This window comes from Eutrigla gurnardus, assembly GCF_963514095.1.
Source record: "Eutrigla gurnardus genome assembly, chromosome: 21".
In the NCBI taxonomy this organism is placed as follows: domain Eukaryota; kingdom Metazoa; phylum Chordata; class Actinopteri; order Perciformes; family Triglidae; genus Eutrigla; species Eutrigla gurnardus.
In genome coordinates, this window is record NC_139932.1 from 5,098,194 (window position 1) to 5,113,082 (window position 14,889).

Sequence of the window (14,889 nt, forward strand, 5' to 3'; positions counted from 1 at the left end):
TGGTTGAAGCACTTCCGATCAATAAAACATCTGTATCCAGCCCTAAATGTGCACAATGTTAACTGACACACTCTCCGAGAGCACGGCTTTTAAAATCCCTCTTTAACTTCCAATTACCCCCCTTGGGATTGATACACATTTGATGAGGATACTCAATAAAACAGAATGGTTTCGCACAGGTGCTGTAGATTGCAATATGTGACGTTAATATTGGAAGAAGTCAGTCCAGTCTGGAATACATTTAGTGGAGCCGCTCAACGGGATCTGCCCACTCGCTGTGACTCCAGATGTTGTGTGCATTGATTAGTCCCAACACATTCCGTTGTCTCCCTCGTGCACAGAACGCCACCCCAGATTCCGTTTACAAAATCCGGGAATTTAATATGATCTTGGCTATCAGCAAAGACTGGGATGTCCAGAACACGTTTACACGTTTGCAAGGAACAATCCCAGCCCAGTAATCATTTCGGTTTCATAAAAAACGAGAAACGCCTTTTTAAAAGTTATGTCATTGTAAGTTTTGGGATACAGCCGCGCTCTGACTAATAGCTATTGACGCCACAACCGTCTCCCATTACGTTGATTGCAGTTCGTTATATTATCGACTTGCATTAAGTAAATGCCAAAGCTTTTCCTCACATAACGCACAGTTTTCTGGATGCATTGGATGCCGTATGAGCAACACCGCGATGCTTATTTGTAAATCATCGCAACTTGTGTCATTTGGTGCTTTTCCATTTGACAGCGAGCAATATAATGTTCAATCTGATGTTTTACGAGTGGAGTTCGGTGTGACGTTCTCTAATCGTGGGGGAAAGGCGCCTTACACGTCTTTAAAACGCGTAAGCGTTGAGAAACAGTTTAACACATTAACATAAAACAGCGACATATTCAAATAGCTGCTTACCTCTCTGATGCCGCTGATATCCTCTCACCGTAGGCTACAGCCGAGGGTTTTCTGTCTGTATTCCCAAAAAGTTCGAAATAGAACCACGGTCTTTCCAAAAAAGTTCCCAAATCTACATCCTGGTGTGAGGAAACTGGTCGAACCGAGACGAGCCGGAGCAACAACAAAAAACAACGTGAGGTCGAGCCGCTGCAGTCACTGCTGAAGTTTTAGTTCAACAATATTCCCACGACAAACAAATACACAAGCTGCTTCCCTCGTCCTTCCCACGCCCAGGAACCCGGTCAACTACATGCCGGACTCAGGTGTAATTCATGACTACCCCCAACACACATACATACACACACACACACACACACACCGAGTTTTGAGTCGCAGCAGCGTGTTTTGTCTGGATCCAGTGCGACACACATCCAGCCGGGTCCGCAGCCAGAGCTCCGCTGCAAACGGCGCGATACGCAACCAAACTGGGGAGTATCAGACTGAAGCTGCTTCTTCCTCCTCCTCCTCCTCCTCCTCCTAACACCAAACCCCCCAGTGCCTGTAGGTTGATTCAATCAGTCAAGGTACAAATAGTTATCCACGTTAACACCGGAAGTCCAACTAATTTCCTTTCAAAACAAAAGCAGCGACTACGTAAATCCGAATCAGCATCACACGTTCAAGCCTTTTGCTGTCCTGGCTCCACAATGGAAGGAAACAGAAAACGCATCTGTTCAGACTCCACTTTGACAAAATTAAAAAGAATATAAAATAGATTAAACAGAATAAAATAGAATAAACTCTCTATTTCCCATTCTAGTAGGGAGCACTTGAATACATTTGCATATTTGATAGAGTCTTACTTGCATGATTGTTGCACTTTTGGTAGGTTGTAAGTCGCTTTGGAAAGAAGAATCACTTACATACAGGTAATGCAATGTAAAAACAAAGATAACAAAGCTGGACACAATATGTAGATGAAAGGAGAAGAATATTTAGATGGATGAAAAGTGGAGAATGTTCCTCAATATCTTAACTTACCTGTCTTGCAGAATAGTAAAGTTAAGTCTTAAAGGCCATGTTGAACCAAAGAGGCTAATACTCTGTGTGGTCACCATTATTCTCAATGTGTTCAGAATCTGAATGCGAAGATTAAGTTAAACTTAAGCAAGCAGGTTGAAGTTTACATTCAACCATTAGGTTTGGGTCCAGCTGACAGCAGCATTGACTCCATGGGACAAACTCCATGGGACATTTACAAATTATTTGAGTAAATCTTCATAATCATCTTAATGCATCTAAATCAAGATAATGCTGTGATAATGTACATGTTTTCAATATCTCAAATAAATAGTGCAGTCATTGCATACTTTATTATGTGCAGTTCATTTAAACCATGCTATCACACAAAGCAATGCAACGTGGACATTAATACACCCTGTTTTGTTCTAAATTGTCAGTGCTGGTATATGATGATAATTAAACAGCACCAAACTGACTTGATTTAGCAGTTCTTTAACAGTAACCGACCAACAGGGATTTTATTTTGAAACTTTCCTCAGGAAGCCCTGTGTTTGTTTCTTCCTTGACAGTGGCAGATTGAACTCAGTCCCCGAGGTTTAATTTGAAGGCCATTAAAGAAAGCCTCTTTAAAAACAAAAGCGGAATACAATTATACGGTGGTCACACTTTTAATAAGATAGTGATCACCATAAAAAATATTGCATTTAACAAAGAAACGAGCTAAAAACGTACAAAACTGCTTTTTTTCTGACAGATGTTGCAGCCTAATCCATGTTTTGGATTAAACCCTACTTTTAAATAGATTATGGATAGTTTAATTTACATCCATAATAATCTATTCACACTCCACAGGGATATCTGTTTTATTTATTTATTTATCTCAACGCTTTCTTTCTCATTTTATTCCTTTCGACATATGAAAAGGAGGCAATCTCAGTAAATCTTCAGAGAGGTCTGGGAGAGCGGCGGTGTTGTCAAGTCCGGTTAAGCATGGAGTCGCCCCTGCTGCTAATTCGAGAGCTCGGTCGAGGCACAATGGAGGCTTTGTTGTTGGAGAATTTGTCTGAGAAGTAATCCTTGACACTGGGCCATTCAGGGACCCGAACCTTTTGTTTCATAAGTCTCCTGCATGTTACAGTAGGCATCAGCGCATTAGAACAACTTAAAGTGGGTCCCCCGTATGGCAGGCGGGATTTGTGTATGTGAGTGAGCTCTGAGTGTGAATGTGTGCATCCGTGTTTGGGAGGCAGCTGGATGTTGGATGTTGGATGTTGGAAGGTCAAAGGGTCGCGAGCATGGAGTTGAAGCCTTGGCTGCTGATGTTTTTGCTTTTAAAGATTTACGTCTTCCACATGGGCTTCAGGCTGACAGCCACAGACTGAATGGTAACTTACACTGGACTTCTTTCTTTCACCTACTTCTGCTCATCAGCAACTTCACAAACTAACTTAACATTTCTTTTTTTTATGTTCATTTTAGATGTGGGAAGTTGGAGTTGTTTGTACTCTAGAAGTGAAGACAAATCAAGCATTCTCTCTGCTGGCCATCAGGGGGCGACTCCTCTGGTTGCAAAAAAAAGAAGTCAGATTACATGGAAGTCTATGAGAAAATGGTCTTACTTCTCTCCTGATTTATTATCTCAGTAAACATTGTAAACATGAGTTTATGATCTCAATCTTTAGTTTCTTCTTCTTCTCAAGTATTCTTCAATAAATAAAGACATGTACTTTAAATACTCGGTCTTAGAACATTTATTGTGTGACACCAAAACAAAGACGCTAAATGTTTTGTTTTGTTTTGTTTTGCGCTTCCTTGACAAAGAACAGAGAAGGTCTGCTTGCAAAAGCTAATGGTAACCTTCAGCCAAATGCACCAAGGTTGCAAAGAAGGTGCTGGAACGAATCAAAATGGGAGTTAACCATTCTGTGTTTTAGATATTAACTAAAAGCAGTCTGTGTTTTTCTAAAAACACAGAACAGTTAACTTCCGTATATAGATATTAATCTGAATTTAAATCTAATCTAAAAACACTAACTTCCCTCTTCTCTTGTATATATATATATACATGTTTATGTGTTATATTCTAGATGTGACTGCTGGCAGCATTCACATGTTCTTTTACATCTTCCATTTATTATTAATATTATGCCTATTTTCCGTCCTCTAACTCCTGTCACATTTTTCAACCTAGAACCTTCATTCAAACATCAAAATTTTCGGCCCATGTAGGACATGTGTGACATTACTTTTCTTTGTTTATATATTTAATACTTTCAGTAATATTCAGTGTTTTCCATTAAATCTCTTAATTCAATTTAATGGATGAATGTTCAAATTTCATTAATTCATACATTTTCGACTTAGTGAGTCATACACTCATGTAGTTTTACTCGAACAATATCTCTGAAAGAAAGAAACCCAGAATAATATGTTAAATAGAAATAGAAAAGTGTTCTAGGCTTATTAAGTTTTGTATTGCTTTCAAAATTATGTTTTACTGTAACGATCGTAAAAAAATATAAACCTAAACTTACAATTATACTGGTTACAATTTTGGTGAGGTCTTGAGGTGCACCCATGCCCAAGAATCATGGGGGATGTAGTTGAGTGAATGCACATATGAATCCTGTAAAAGGGTAATTCACTGATCAATCTGTTCACCTGACTGGTTAATTATATGTGTGTGTGTGTGTGTGTGTGTGTGTGTGTGTGTGTGTGTGTGTGTGTGTGTGTGTGTGTGTGTGTGTGTGTGTGTGTGTGGTTAGTTGTGTATTTGACTTGCTGAACGTGTGGATGGTTTGCAGGGTTCACTGGTCGACTAAGTGAGCTGTTAAACAACGTTGGAATGAGAACACAACAATAATGCAAATACGGTCACACACGCTCCCATCCACACTCTTTGTGGTGTTTAAACTGAATTATTTCACACACACATTGACACACACACAGACACACACACAAACACACACACACACACACACACACATACACACACACATACACGCACACACACACAAACACAGACACACACACAAACACACACACACACACACACACACACACACACACACACACACACATACACACACACATACATGCACACACACACAAACACAGACATGCTGCCGCCCATGATGTGTCTGGTGGACTTAAACAAAGCTCATTTGCAGTCTGCGGCCATGTTCAGGCTCACCAATCCCTTTGCCAGGCAAAAGCGTCAATATTTGTAGAATCTGCAGAAAAAAAACGGGGACGTTTCCAAGATTCTGGCGTTCGACAATATCTGCACATGGCAGCATCAGTCTGTGGTTGCTGCAAATACAATGTGGCGAGGGAAAAGTTAGGGAACAAACTTTGGCTGCCCTACAGTCCACCATTTTGGGTTTGACCACCATTGTATTGCGACACCAATCTCTAGCAACTGTTGGATCTTTGATAGAATGAGTAAACGTGACAGAGGATAGAAAGTCAGAAAAGAGAGCTCAACCAGAATGGTTGGTAAATACTGCTTTCGTTTGTCAGTGGTTGGTATTTGTCAGTGTTGTTAGCTTTGCTAGAGGCAGGCCTCACTTTACTACAGAATCAGATTAGTATTAGATGGTACCAACAATGGTCCCTGTATCATAGACTGTAAGGAGTGGATGTAGTCATTGTGACGTCACCAATTACTACTAGAGTACTCAAATGGCAACATAGCAAAAACTATACTATACAGAAGTATTTAGCTCAAAACACTGCCTCCGTGCTGCTAACATGGCTGTAGACATAGGGCTAAATACGTTGGCAAAGGGCGAAGCCAACCTGGATCGCTTTGTGTTCCCAATGACCAACTGCAACACGGACTTGAAGCGAACTACACTCTGGTTTCTGAATCCCTGCCTCCTCAAAGACGTCTTCTGCCTGCCCCCTTTACGGGACTGTTACTTGCCATTGAACTCACCTGTTCTCCAGTTAAGATCATGCAGCTAGGGATTCTGGGCCAGCTTCAAGCCTCAAGAGACTCTGCTCTATGTTCTGGAACTGAACTGTTATATGACAAATCTCCTCTCACCAGTTTTTTTCTCAATAAAAGTCATTACTGACTTAATTAGTTTTGCTTTACAGGTGTTTGGCACTGGGGCTTTCGGGTCCAACGCAGCCTGATTGACTGAGTGTCAGGGGAAATGGATGGTAGCAGATTTCTCCATACAGTTTCATCAGAGCCCATCCTATTTCAATGTCAACTTTACAGCTAATTGTTGAAGTGATTTTAGTAGCTTTGGTGGCATGATAACGACCTGTCAATTGTCAGGAGTGGGATTTGAACCCACGCCTCCATTCGAGGAGTCAACTCTTAAGTCTGGCGCCTTAGACCACTCGGCCATCCTGACACACATACATGCATGGCAACCATAGTGAACCTTGGAATACTATTTTGGTGCGATGCTTAAAGATTTTACCATGTTTTTTTCACAATTGTTCATGCAAAAGCCCACATTTGAATTATATTGAGGTTTTGTATTCAAAACAATTATATTTCCATTTTCCTTTGGATAGATTTACATAACATCTTGTACCAATGTTCCTCAGACTGCATTTTGACTGTCGACATCTTGGATTTTTGGAACCAGTGAAGGAAGTGACTATATTTGAACTATGGAAGAGCGATGCAGTCTTGAAAAAGACTTGAAACTAGCAATTGAGACCATGAACTCATGTTTATGATGTTCACTGAGATAATAAATTAAGTGCGAATTTGGGTCATTTTTTCAAAGACTTTCATGCAATCAAACTTCTTTTTGCAACCAGAGGACTCGCCCCCTGATGGCCAGCAGAGAGAATGTAAACTTAAGGCACTTCAGCTTTGGCTTCACTTTTCAGACCCAGCGGTTGCCACCCGGTTAGGATGTATTTCCTTTGTGACATCTCCCCTGTCTTCCTCTTTACCTTTCATCCTGTCACTGCTCTAACAAAGGCATCAAAGTAAAGGCGAGTCCACACCGGAAGAACTGCCCGACTCGCGTCGGTAAATGAAGTCGGGCTACTTAATATGGCCGACTCGAACAACGACATGGGCGGTTCACACCTACGGAATTACAGCCGACGCCATACGTTCCGCGCTTGCACGAGATGTAATGTCTCCAAAACAACAGGCGGCGCTAATCTGTATTGTGGGCCAAAAAACACGAAAACCTGAAGTAGCCGGTCCTCTCTAGACCATAAACACAGAGCACGCTGTCCTCACCAGTCACTATTGTCAGCAGAGTGAGGTTGTAGACTGTAGTTGTGATTACTCTCTGAACGGAAAAATCTAAAATGTTTGATGATGACGATACGGAGACACTGGCCTTGTCAGCTCTCTGACTTATTCTTATGGAAGAAGACAGTCGTAAGCGAAAAAGAAAGAGAACAGTTCCGGCTTCACTGATTCGCTAGTCAAGCTGCTAGCCTCCACCAATCAGAATGGTAAAAGAATGACCGACTCGAATGGCGGATTATACATTTGAGTCGGTTGAAATGAACGACGACATGGGCCGATTCGAGCGACCACACCAAGTAGACTCATGTCACGGACGCCGACTCTCTCAAAGACGCCGATTTTCGGTCCAGTGTGGACTCGCCTTAAGGCAGAGGATGAAACATGTGGTAAACATATTGTCAGGAGTGGGATTTGAACCCACGCCTCCATATGGAGACCCGAAATTCCATTGTTCAGGAAGGAGTCAACCCTTGAGTCTGGTGCCTTAGACCACACAGCCATCCTGACACACATACAAGCATGGCAACCATAGTGAACCTTGCAATACTATTTAGGTGCGATGCTTAAAGATTTTAGCATGTTTATTTCACAATTGTTCATGCAAAAGCCCACATTGAGGTTTTGTATCCAAAATAATTATATTTCCATGTTCCTTTGAATAGATTGACATAACATAGCAATTGAGACCATGAACTCATGTTTTACGATGTTCACTGAGATAATAAATTAAGTGCAAAGTAGGGTCATTTTCTCATAGACTTCCATGCAATCAAACTTCTTTTTGAAACCAGAGTCGGCGCCTGCTGATGGCCAGCAGAGAGAATGTAATCTTCAGGCACTTCAGCTTTGGCTTCACTTTTCAGAACAAGAGGTTGCCACAGTTAGGATGTATTTCCTTTGTGTCATCTCCCCTTTCTTCCTCTTTACCTATCATCCTCTCACTGCTCTCGCAAAGGCATAACAATATCACAGAGGATGAAACATTTGGTAAACATATTGTCAGGAGTGGGATTTGAACCCACGTCTCCATTCAGAGACCAGAAGACCCATTTTTCAGGAAGGAGCCAACCCTTGAGTCTGGCGCCTTAGACCACTCGGCCATCCTGACACATGCATATATATGGCACCCATAGTGAACCTAAGAATATCATTTTGGTGCAATGCTTAAAGATTTTAGCATGTTTATTTCACAATTGTTCATGAGAGAATGTAAACTTAAGATTTGGATTTAATTCTCAGACAGAGGTTGCCACAGTTAGGATGTATTTCCTTTGTGACATCTCCCCTGTCTTCCTCTTTACCTTTCATCCTCTCACTGCTCTAACAAAGGCATCAAAGTAAGGCAGAGGATGAAACATGTGGTAAACATATTGTCAGGAGTGGGATTTGAACCCACGCCTCCATTTGGAGACCAGAAATCCCATTGTTCAGGAAGGAGTCAACCCTTGAGTCTGGCGCCTTAGACCACTCGGCCATCCTGACACACATACAAGCATGGCAACCATAGTGAACCTTGGGATACTATTTTGGTGCGACGCTTAAAGATTTTACCATGTTTTTTTCACAATTGTTCATGCAAAAGCCCACATTGAGGTTTTGTATCCAAAATAATTATATTTCCATGTTCCTTTGAATAGATTGACATAACATAGCAATTGAGACCATGAACTCATGTTTTACGATGTTCACTGAGATAATAAATTAAGTGCAAAGTAGGGTCATTTTCTCATAGACTTCCATGCAATCAAACTTCTTTTTGAAACCAGAGTCGGCGCCTCCTGATGGCCAGCAGAGAGAATGTAATCTTCAGGCACTTCAGCTTTGGCTTTACTTTTCAGAACAAGAGGTTGCCACAGTTAGGATGTATTTCCTTTGTGTCATCTCCCCTGTCTTCCTCTTTACCTTTCATCCTCTTTACCTATCATCCTCTCACTGCTCTCACAAGGCATAACAATATCACGGATGAAACATGTGGTAAACATATTGTCAGGAGTGGGATTTGAACCCACGTCTCCATTCGGAGACTAGAAGACCCATTTTTCAGGAAGGAGTCAAGCCTTGAGTCTGGCGCCTTAGACCACTCGGCCATCCTGACACATGGATATATGTGGCACCCATAGTGAACCTAAGAATACCATTTTGGTGCAATGCTTAAAGATTTTAGCATGTTTATTTCACAATTGTTCATGCAAAAGCAGCAGAGAGAATGTAAACTTAAGATTTGGCTTTACTTCTCAGACACAGAGGTTGCCTCAGTTAGGATGTATTTCCTTTGTGACATCTCCCCTGTCTTCCTCTTTACCTTTCATCCTCTCACTGCTCTAACAAAGGCATAACAATATGACAGAGAATGAAAGCTACTGACTGGAGTGGGACGTGAAACCACGCCTCACATTTGGAGAAACTGGCAGTCGGTTACCCTAGACCACTCCGCCATCCTGCCATAAGCATGACCATTGCAACCATAGTGAAGGTCGGAATACCATTTTAGTGCGATGCCTAAAGATTTTAGCATGTCTACTTTACAATTGTTCATGAAAAGCCCACAACATGCTCCGTCAGGGGTGGGATTTGCACCGATGCCGCATTTTGGAGACCTCAGTATGGAGTCAGCCCTTCAGCTCAGCACCACTCAGCCCATCCTCTCAACTATCTGCGATGATTCATTACATTTTGAATTTAAAATTGTACATTTTCACTTGGGGCAGTCCAAAATGTGCGCAGCGCATAGAGAACTAAAGAAGATAAATCATCAATTCCGCTCTCATTCCCATGCTATAAAATACTAACACTTTGTTACAGACACACAAGGCACCCTTTAGCATCTGTATGAGATGCACCAAGCTTTCAAGTAACTGCAATCAGATGCTCAGAGAGAATGAGTATAGTGTAATGTAAATGTAATGTAAATAAAACCCAAACAAACACAGGACTTTCAACCTGGACATCGGTGTTCGTGTCAGTGTTGTTGAGATGATTTACGTTATGTTACGGTACTATTATGTTTGTGATTTTGTTTACTTCATTAACACTATTAACATTCTGCATTGTTACACATTTATGTTAAGCCCACTTAAAGTGTTTTTGTTGCCTAAACGTATTGTTTGAATTCACAACCTAACCATGTGTTCACTGCAACCATAGTGGAGTGTTTGACGGCTGGGCTGCACAGTGTGTTGCCCACGGGTCTTCACAAAGCTCCAGTAAGTGAAGAGTTGGGTTGAGAACATGCTGAATAAGCACATTTCCAGAATGATCTGATCTGATCGTCCAGGCAAAGTCGTCCAATTCTGCAGAATTTACCAAACTGCATTGTTCTCATAATCTCAATGAGAATATTCCTGGAAGAATAAAGGTTAATAAAATAAAAAAAATTGTTGTCTAAGGATACAGGCAAACAAATCATCTTAAAAAACTCTCATGTCATTGTCTCTACTAGTGGAGGAAACATGTCTAAATTCAATTGTATGCAATTGTTTTAAAGGAGAAACATTGAAATTAACATTTGCCTTTAACCCATTTCACATTTTCTCTTTGACGTTTGCTTTCTTGTTCTGTTGTTTCTTCCAATGTATTTCTGTCTCTCTCTGTCAGACGTGCAGCATGAAACCCATCTGCCCTGACTCAAAGCCTGATGTTGACCCATGACCTTTGACCCTGTGGAGGTCAGGTCAGTCATCCATGTAGTACACATTCCTGCTAAGTGCCTGGATAATGTATGGAGAATAGCAACAAAGAGTTAATTTGTTCCTAAATCACATGTGTAAAAAACATTGGAGCAGTAAAGACCATGAGAAGGAAGCACTTTTTCTTCCATATTTCAGTGCATTTAAAATCAACCACACGTATCTCATTCATATTCTGGAAGAACAAATACATATTTGAGTTACACCAATATTTGAATATGATTTAATCAAGCAATATTGAACACAATTTAACTCTGTGTCAGTCCCAAAGAGGATGCAACAAAATATCTGTGTTGTTAAATAATTCATATTATCTGTTTATTTCAGCCATGTTTGGAACGTACTGTAGGGAAAATATCAAAATAAGGTATTTCTGACCTCAGCTGCATGGACCCTTCAGCTGCTGCATCATAACAAAGCTTGTTTATGCAGCTTCAAACCAACAGACCTTTATTTTCAATTCCAGCAGAGACCCCAAAGTTCCCAGCCAAACCACAGACTTCATGTCAAGCTGAATTTTGTTGAAATGTGTATAAAACGGTGCAAAGAACATTCAGATTATTCCATTCTATGCAGCGCTGCTGTAGCGAGACTTGAATAATTCATTCATTGGGGACTGATATGGCAGTGGAAAAACGCACATACAGACTACAGTGCAAGAGCATTGTCACACAATGCAAACAGTTAGTTCGAAATGCAATTCAAAATGAAAGTGACCTTTTCCGTTTTGATTCAAAACGGTATGATGTCAGCATCTGAATCTGGAATTACACTCTCTATAAAGATACTGACAAATATGGTTCAATCCTTTTGTCAATAATCTGTAAAATGACATCACTTGACACAAGAGCGATGTCAGCTAAAAGACTAAAGTCATCCATCCATCCACCCATCCATCCATCCATCCATCCATCCATCCATCCATCCACCCATCCATCCATCCATCCATCCATCCATCCATCCATCCATCCATCCATCCATCCACCCATCCATCCATCCATCCATCCATCCATCCATCCATCCATCCATCCATCCACCCATGCATCCATCCATCCATCCATCCATCCATCCATCCACCCATCCATCCATCCATCCATCCATCCATCCATCCATCCATCCATCCATCCATCCATCCACCCATCCATCCACCCATCCATCCATCCATCCATCCATCTATCCATCCATCCATCCACCCATGCATCCATCCACCCATCCATCCATCCATCCATCCATCCATCCATCCATCCATGCATCCATCCATCCATCCATCCATCCATCAATATTCATGTGGGTTATTTTTGTTTGAGCTGAAAGTGGTATTCAAACAGCTTATTATTACATTGCTCACAGGTGTGTGTGTGTGTGTGTGTGTGTGAGAGTGAGAGAGAGATGTCAGATGTAAATGATTTATGAGTATGTAAATGAGATTGTTGAACTGTTGAAGGACAGTGAAGAGCAAGACTGTACACACACACACACACACACACGATATTCTGCTCTGTCAAAGCCGCCAATCCAAACCTCAGTTTAGTCTCCATCTCAATGTGCAATAAACGTGTATTTCTCAGCCAATGAAAATCCTCATCTAAATGAACTGTTTACATTAAAGAGAGTCGGACTGAAGCTACATTTAAATCATGACATTTCCAGAAAACCCTCCAGTAGGATCAGCCTGTAGTTCCATGGAAGATGAAGGTTGAAGCTTTGTATGAAGCTATTCAGCGTGTAAATTTGACCATTGTCGACAATACAAAAGCAATATTCACACTATTAAAATGTTATTTGAACTTTTTACAGTAACATGTCAAATGAGATTCAACAAGGCCCCAAAAAGATGTTCCCAATAAGGGAAATACTACTCAATTTTTACCACTCTATGATTGAATATACTGCTTCAAAGATAATAGTCAAGTATGTCAATTAGACATACTGGCACAGACACGGCATACCTGCGTTTATAGCAAGCTGTTGGTCCTGACTGAGTAAAGGACGGCTCTAAGATTTATGGTCATTATGCGACACAGGGAAGGGCTGACTCCTTCCAGAACAATGTAGACTTTTTTTGCCCCTTTTTTCTGTTACAAAAGCAACATTAACGCAGTGGAATGAACAAGCTAGCTAGCCAAACTAGCAGAGCGGGCTAACTAGCTAGCCATCCGTCCCTAGAGCCACGTTCTCTCTCTTGAACTGCAACACCCCCCCCCCCCCCCCCCCCACTGATGTGTTTGTTGCCATACCACTGAAAACAGTTCAGCGTCCGTTCTACTCCTATTCTATTTCTATGTAAAGAGGCAAAGTGTATGTAAGTACCATAGTGACGTTTTTCACATCAAAACCACAGTTTGCCCATCAGTTAGAAAATGTTCATGTTTGCCACACACAGAATACCCCAAATCCCTGTGTTTTTTATATTATGTACATGTGTACTCAAATCATTATCTCATAGTAAAGTGAATGTAGATTCCTCTGCTCCTCGAGCAGCTCGCCCACATCAGATGCACACAGCCATCTCCACATGGACAGAATTAAATAAAGTTGTGTTTTCACCTTGAAAAGTCACGGCAATTGAATTTTAATGCTATTTTTCTGCAACCGACGATAAGACTTAATGATTTATCGTTGCACTGATGTCATCCATGATCAAATAGCCTCTTCTGGGGAAGATGCACGAAGCTAGGTGGAGTTTCATGAAGTGCCAGGAAAATGTTCTCAAAAACACTTTTTTTAAATTCAACTGCCGATTATTTTCTAAAAGCTCCACATTCACACCAAAACAACAGGAACAATATGTTCGTCAGACGGAAAAACAGTTCATTACTTTCATCACACACCTTTCACAAATATGACACTCTCATCAGGGGCGTCGTTATGGACGTATGTTTCTGTCTCGGTTGTGAGATTGATGACACGAGTGGAAAGCAATGATTTGATCAAGGGTCATAAACCCCACCTGCCAGCCACGGCTCAATCTAATGCCAGAGCTACAGCATTGACCTGTGGATTAAATCACTATTTCACACATGTGCAGTCGTCTCCCAAAGGAAACATAAAGATAAAGTGATATAAAAGGGAGTTCCACAAAATGACTTGAAGGTGACTGCTTCAACCACACCTATCAACAACAGACTTATGATGAAACATGAGCAGCTGCTCTACGAAAAATTACATTCCACAGACGGTAATTTAATGTCTGTTTAATGGATTCCACAGACTGTAGTGGACGTAGTCATGGTGACGTCACCCACTGGTTTATGGACTCCGGTTTTGAAACCTCGAGTTCGGCAATTTGGCCGTCGCCATCTTGGAATTTTTACAGCTAGTGAAGGAAGTGACCATATTTTGTTAATAAATCAAGTGAGAAGTCAGATCATTTTGTCATTGACTTCCAGACTTCCTTTTAGCAACGAGAGGAGTCGCCCCCTGATGGCCAGTAGAGAGAATGCAAGTTGAAGGCACCTCAGCATTGGCTAACCACATGTTTGTGTTGTTTAAAACTGCAACTGTTCAGAAAGAAATATGTTTCCCTGGAAATGCAATTGAGAATTAAGTTTGGCTGTATTTTGAAGGAAGCGGGAGATATTGCGTCTTCAAATTCAAGTTTAAATAAATGTACCTGACGTTGGTTACCCTCTTCCCTGAAAGCCACTAACTCATTTCTTTTAGGTGTCTTAGCATCTTGCAAAACCTCCACCATGATGCCACCTGATTACTTTATAACCTATGTATCGCTGCCATACCTTGACCAACCAAGAGTCTAACAGTATAACCTAGCTGTGTCTCATACAAATTAAAAAGGACAAGTAAAACATCAGCCAGTGGGATGTAAATTGTAAAGAAAGCAGGACAATACAATGAACCAGTGCATTTAGCATGTTAATTAATAAGCCCATTCACTCCTGCTCGTATAATGAAGCTGTTTTTCATCAGAACGCCCACTCCACCCATCTCACTATGTGTGGAAAGCTTTTTTCTCATAACAAACCGTAACAAAGCCTTTGAAGAGACAGAAAAACAGCATGGCTGAGAGGGAGACACACTGATCCATCATACCA

At 41.1% G+C, this 14,889-nt stretch overlaps 1 protein-coding gene across 1 annotated transcript in view; it reads right to left on the minus strand.

Moving 5' to 3' along the window:
* Positions 1-1,361, minus strand: part of LOC311032432 (plexin-B2-like) — a 178,161-nt gene extending 176,800 nt beyond the window's left edge. Inside the window, exon 1 of the mRNA XM_084039195.1 lies at positions 908-1,361. The gene's annotated coding sequence lies outside the window, so the exon portion shown is untranslated. The remainder of the gene's footprint in view (positions 1-907) is intronic.
* Between the last annotated feature and the right edge of the window lie 13,528 nt (positions 1,362-14,889).